This window comes from Myotis lucifugus, unplaced genomic scaffold (assembly GCF_000147115.1).
Source record: "Myotis lucifugus unplaced genomic scaffold, Myoluc2.0 scaffold_545, whole genome shotgun sequence".
Classification (NCBI taxonomy): Eukaryota; Metazoa; Chordata; class Mammalia; order Chiroptera; family Vespertilionidae; genus Myotis; species Myotis lucifugus.
Genome location: NW_005871593.1, coordinates 304120 through 310957, shown reverse-complemented (window position 1 = coordinate 310957; position 6838 = coordinate 304120). Strand labels below are relative to the sequence as shown.

General features: G+C 47.7%; 1 non-coding gene across 1 annotated transcript; it reads left to right on the top strand.

Annotated features, from left to right (window-relative positions):
* Window positions 1-970: 970 nt before the first annotated feature.
* LOC111823543 lies at window positions 971-1106 on the top strand. Its single transcript, XR_002826586.1, has one exon. It is a non-coding gene; the product is annotated as a small nucleolar RNA SNORA58 (small nucleolar RNA).
* Window positions 1107-6838: the final 5732 nt, after the last annotated feature.

Sequence of the window (6838 nt, the reverse complement as noted above, 5' to 3'; positions counted from 1 at the left end):
CAGGTGCAGGTGAAGTGCCGTCTCGTGTTCCCAAGCGCAAGAAAGCTTCAATGTGCCTTACGGAGAAACAGCGTGTTAGATAAGCTCTGTTCAGGCATGAATTACAGTGCTGTCGAGTTCAATGTCAACAATATAATTAAATAAGGTGTCTTTACACACAAAAACCCATAAAACAAAGTTATGAATTGATTGGCGGGTGAAAACGTTGTAACCGGAGGCTCACAGGACCCCAAGCCTGTATTTTCCGTAGGGGCGATGGTTCCGCGTTCACTAACGCCGCGTAGGTGGGAACTTTAGGAAGCATAAACCCCGTGAACAGTGAGAAGCGGCTGTATGTACAGGGATGTCCTGGCTCTGCCTTTTGAGAGAACCCACTGAGCAGCCGATCTCCGTGTCTAAACATTATCCTCCACTAAAAGGAACCTCTTAGAAATGGTTGGTTCCAGAGCTGGAGCAAGAAAAGTACAGATGACCCCGGAACGTGTTATTGTGCCAGGAAGTAAGAAAATGCTTAGAGCATGATGGGGACATGTCGAAGGACACAAGGAGCCAGCTTGACGCGGGTCTGTGTGGCCCAATCTGGGACAATTTGAACACCAAACTAAATACTATTAACAGATTTTAACTAATCACATGAAATAGGAATCCCTGAGCTAATCCTGACATAAACAAGCACATGGGGGAGAAAGGAAGGTCTCTTTATAGTAGAATGCCAACTAATAAATGGTAGGAGGAATGCTGGGGGGGGCGGGGGGGGCGGTCCTATTTGGCAACCACCATAGTGGTGTTTGATTCAGACAGGAGCTGTCAACGGACAGTGAAGCTGGTGGGCAGAGGTTCAGTGAGGATCAGGATTTGGGAATAATTTCATAAAATCTCCCCACAAGGCATGTATTAATTAGAAGGGAGAGATGGTGACTTGGCAGTGAGAAGCCTGGCAGACACTAACTTAATCAGGAAATGAAGGTATGGGCATACCCGTAGACCTTGCTTGACTGTGCTCATGGCCAGGCAGGGGGGACAGTGTATGCAAGAGTAATTTGGAGTTTGTGCTAGTTCTAGCCAGGCTATTCGGTGGCTGGATAAGTTGCATTACTTCAACATTTAAAAAAAAAGAAAGAAAGAAAGAAAGAAATGAAGGTATGGCCCTAACCGGTTTGGCTCAGTGGATAGAGCGTCGGCCTGCGGACTGAAGGGTCCCAGGTTCGATTCCAGTCAAGGGCATGTACCTTGGCTGCTGGTACATCCCCAGTAGCGGGTGTGCAGGAGGCAGCTGATTGATGTTTCTCTCTCATCAATGTTTCTAACTCTCTATCCCTCTCCATTCCTCTCTGTAAAAAAAAAAAAAAAATCAATAAAATATATATTTTAAAAAAAAAAAAGAAATGAAGGTATGGCCCAGTCATAGTGGCTCAGTGGTTGAGCATCAACCTATAAACCAGGAGGTCACGGTTCGATTCCCGGTCAAGGCACATGCCCAGGTTGCGGGCTCTGTCCTCAGTGTGGGGTGTGCAGGGAGCAGCCGATCAATGATTCTCCTCATCATTGATGTTTCTATCTTTCTCTCCCTCTGCCTTCATCTCTGAAATCAATAAAAATATATTTATTTTAAAAAAAAAGAAATGAAGGCATGGAGTCATTTCTCTGGTATTCCTGTCAAGAAAGCATGGGGCTTGGGTCTGGTTAGGACAGTGGTCGGCAAACTGCAGCTCGTGAGCCACATGCGGCTCTTTGGTACCTCGAGTGTAGCTCTTCCACAAAATACCGACTTCTGCGCACGGGCCACGAAGTTTCAGTCTCGCTGTACGTGCGCACCCGCATGTGGTATTTTGAGGAAGAGCCACACTCAAGGGACCAAAGAGCCGCATGTGGCTCGTGAGCCGCAGTTTGCCGACCACGGGTTAGGAGAAAACATCAGGTTGTCACTGTTCACAGGGCTTATGCTTTCTAAGCGAGTTGAGGGCACCTCCAGAACAGAAGGCCTGACTCTCTAAGACTCGCAAGAACACAAAGGCCAGGGAAAGGTGGAAAAGCTGGTCTAGACGGAAGGAGATGGATGCTCAGGACAACTAAATGCAATGCGTGGTCCTCGACTCCATCCTGCAGCACAAGAGGGAAAAGGCGTGGTTGGGACAGCGGCAACATTTGAACAGGGTCTGTGGACAGAACGGGAATGTGTACCAATGTCAATTCCCTAATCTGGGGAGCAGTGCAGTGATTCAGACAGGAGATTTTTCTTGTATTTGGGGGTGATGGGCATCATGTTTGCAGCTTGCTGTTAAATTCAGAAAAAGATGAATGGGCTTATATAAAAGGAGAGAGGAGCCCTAGCTGTTTTGCTCAATGGGTAGAGCGTCGGCCTGCGGACTGAAGGGTCCCAGGTTCGATTCTGGCCAAGGGCACATGCCTGGGTTGCGGGCTCGATCCCCAGTAGGGGGCGTGCTGGAGGCAGCCAATCAATGATTCTCTTTCATCATTGATGTTTCTATATCTCTCTCCCTCTCCCTTCCTCTCTAAAATCAATAAAACATATTTTTAAAAAATAAAATAAAAGGAGAGAGGATGACAAAGCGAATGTTGTAAAATGTTAAAGAATCTGGGTGGAGGGGTTAAGGAAGTTCTTAGTACTGTTCTTGCAAATTTCTGTTAATTCAAATTTATTTCACACCTGGCTGGTGTGACTCAGCAGTTGAGTGTCAACCCAGGACCCAAGAGGTCACTGGTTCAATTCCCAGTCAAGGAACATGCCCAGGTTCCAGGCTTAATCCCCAGTAGGGGGGGTGCAGGAGGCAGCTGACCAATGAAATGTTTCTATCTATCCCTATCCCTTCCTCTCTCTCTAAAAAACAATAAAATGTATTTTTTTTTTTAAAAAAAAATAGCCTGGCTGGTGTGGCTCAGTGATTGAGAGTTGACCTATGAACCTGGAGGTTGTGGTTCTATCCCCATCGGGGCACATGCCCAGTGTGGGGCGTGCAGCAGGCAGCTGATCAATGATTCTCTCTCACTGTTGATGTTTCCAGCTCTCATTCTCCCTCTCTCTTCCTCTCTGAAATCAATAAAAATATTTTTTAATTATTTCAGAATAAATTATTTTAAAAAAACAAACAGAAGTATACCTAGTGCTTTGCAAAAGGCAGAGAGTTAAGGAGACTGTGGTTACACAACTTTTAGAAAGTGGAATACTGTGAGAAGGTGCGCTGTGGGTCGGGTGGTGGTGTTGCCATGGAGTGTGTGCTTATTTATTTTCCATCCCCAGATTAACCCCTTCTTCCCCGAGGCAACAGGCGATGCAGTTCGTGTTGTGGCGAGGGAAGGGCCACACCTGAGCAAACACTGAACCCAGGCTCGGCTGGGATGAAGGCTGCGCTGAAGTGTTTATGACTCTTCATGTCTTATCAATCCTTCCTGTCACAACCACTGCTCCCTGCCATCTGTTTACACAGACACTTATGAAACAACATGGCCTCTGCCTTGCTCGGAGCCTTGGGAATATCCACACAGTCCTGCTGGCTCAAAGCTGGCTTCCTGCTTCCCTGGCTGAGTTTCCCACCCCGTATGGCCCTCGGTCTCAGGTTGGGGGGTGGGAACTCAGAACAGAGAATAGGGAATCCCCAACCCAGTCACCCAGCAAGGTCACGACAGGGTGGGGCTGACTGCAATTCAGTGCAATGGGCATCTATTATGGCCTACAACGGGCCAGGTCTAGCAGAAAGTTCTTTACTCTACTGTGCAAGGAGCCTGCTTTCGTTACAGAGAGGCAAGAAAAAGAAAGGCCACCATCACGTCACCACCAATATTGTCACCACCACCATCATCATCACCATTATCGCCATCTCCTTCATCACTGTTATGGGTTGAGTTATGTCCTCCCTAAAAATGTTGGAGTCCTATTTTTTTTGGAAGTAAGGTCTTTGGAGGTGATCAAGTTCAGATGAGGTCATTAGAGTGGGTCTTAATCCAACATGACTGGTGTCCTTATAAAAAGGGAAAATTTGGACACAGAGAAAGACAGGCACACTGGGAGAATGCCATGTAGACACTGGGTGATGGTTCTACAAACCAAACAAACCCAGAGATTGCCAGCAAAGCCCCAGGAGCTAGGAAAGAACCATGGAACAAGTTCTCCCTCATACACCTTCTGAGAAGGAACCAACCTTGCCAATATCTTGATCTCATACTTATATGTACTGAGAGACAATAAAGAATTGTGAGACAATAAATGTCTGTTGTTTAAGCCACTCCATTTATGGTACATTGTTCTAACACCTCTAGGAAGCGAATACAATGTCCATCAGCATCAGCAACATCATTACCACCACCACTACCATCATCTTCAGCAGCAGCAGCAGCAGCAGCGCCATCATAATCATTGTCACCAAATTTAGATGAAGCTCATCATAGGCCATCACTGACCTCACCTAATCCTCACCACAATACTATGAGGTAGGTACTATTTCTACCCCCATTTTCCATGGGACATGAAACTAAAGTTCAGAAAGGTTAAGTAGACTTCCCCAAGGCCACCTAGCCAGAGTGTGTCTGTGCATTGGCCTCAACAATCCCTAGGACTTCTTTCCTCTCACAACAGCCGTCCCTCTCCCCCAGCCGTCAGCGGGTGTGTTTGTGTCCGGTGCTCATCTCCTCCTGCTTTAATTGAGCAAATGCTTCAACATCATTTTCATGCTTCCAGGGCCCTTAAGGACACACAGGAGCAAGGGAGGATCATGCATGGACTCCTACCCCCAGGTCTGGTCCACACTTTGCCCTTAGAGAGCCTTGTCCCCACAGACAAGATTGTCCCAGCCCTGATGCCATCCGCAGAGGCGTCAATCGCCTTCAGATGCAGTATGCAGGTGGATTGTGATGGGGTTTCAGTGCTCCAGTTGGTAACCAAGGACACTAGTCGGGCACACAGTAATCATGACTCAGAAGGACATCTACCAGCGCTGTGAACAGGCATTCTCAACAGCCACCCGGAAGGGCCCGGGGTATTGGAATTTCCATGTGGTTTCCACATTTCCCATTGTGCCTACTACCATTCTATTTAATTTATTTTTATTGGTTTCAGAGAGAAAGGGAGAGATAGAAACATCAATGATGAGAGAGAATCATTGATCGGCTGCCTCCTGCAGATCAAGCCCACAACCTGGGCATGTGCTTTGACGGCTGTGGTTCATAGGTAGACACTCAACCACAGAGCCACACCAGCCAGGCCAGCACCACTCTAACCACATAAAAATGCTTCCATTAATGTTTGTTGAATTATCTTGACACATTGCCAACCCAACCAGAGCCCCTACCTCTTTTATTTGTCAAATTCACTTGTCCTCCTACCCTCCCTCCCATCTTCATCCTAATATTTATGTTTTGTGGAAAGGGTAGGTGATGGTCAGGTTGGGGCCTATCGATGAAACTTTCACAGCCTATTGTCCAACCTCTTGCAGAGTTGATTTGCCACTTTTTGCAAAGCCTATAACTGTTCACAGTCTCACAGCTGTTTGCAGAGCCTATCCCTATTTGCAGAGTTTCTCGTTTGGAAATATTGTTTTAAATTAAATCACAATTTCAAATTGTAGTTGTTTTATTTTGTTTTTGCTCTTTTTCTTTTTCTTTTTAATCCTCACCCAAGGATGTTTTTCACTGATTCTAGAGAGAGCGAAAGGGAGAGGGAGAGACAGAGAGAGAAACATCAATGTGTGAGAGAAACATTGATCAGTTGCCTCCCGTATGCACCCTGACCTCCTGATCAGGGGTCCATCCCACAACCTAGGTATATGCCCTGACCAGGAATCGAACCCGAGACCCTTCGGTGCACTGGACGACGCTCTAACCAACTGAGCCTCACAGGCCAGGGGGAAAAGATTGTAATTGTTTTAAAATATGCAGATGGTTGCAGAACTGGAAGGTGTTTACAGAGCCACTAGCTGTTTGTAGAGACTGCAGCTGTTTGTGGAGTTCTTTGTTATTTGCAGATGCTGCAGTGTGCAAAACATGCTGAAGTTGACCAGTATGCCTGCTGGGTGCTTCTGGCGGGGCTTTTCTCGCAGAACTTCCTCTCCCAGGGCTCATCTCGTTAAAGCACAGACAATGTGTCCAGCGTGGTGCCAAGAGATTGGAAGGATCTCCTTATACAGCTGAGGAACAATCATGGAGCATCCATGGACCACATGAGAACAGTCCACAGAGGCACAGAGGGTTGTGGGAGGATGTGAGCCACTCCGGGACTAGCCCATCCGGTCCCCACACACATCTGGAACAGCACAGCTATTCTTTACGCAGGCCCTCCCATGGCGGACCCCATCCGCACCCCACGCCGGCAGCCTTAAAGTTGCCCCCTGCCCCCTGCATCATGCCAAAGCACACAACTACCTCTGTCCTGCCCTGCCCTCATTAAACTCCTTTCTCTTAGGGTCCTGATCTCAGCTAATCCTCAAAGAGAACAGGGAACAGATTTGCAACTAGCTCTTAGCCACTGGGATGTGCCGGGAAGGGACAATCACATTTTGAAATAAGACCCTTGGAGGCTGCCCTTGCCTTCATCTAAACGGCACGTCCCCTGACAGTCGGGTCTGGGCACAGTGGCAGCAGCAGGCATGAATGGGGTGCATGGCAACCCGGCTGCCCGAGGGGAAGGCTTGCTCTGCAGGCACGCCCCACTTTTTGGCCACAGCTGTAGTCTCGCTGAATCTTTGTTAATCGGATTCTCTTTTCCTGGTGACTCATGTGCCCATTGCAGAGCAAGCACGCACCCGGAATGGAAAGTGGTTCCAGTCGAGGCATGAGCTGAAGGAAGACTCAGCTGGTTCCAGGCAGTGATTTTTACCCAGCAGAAAGG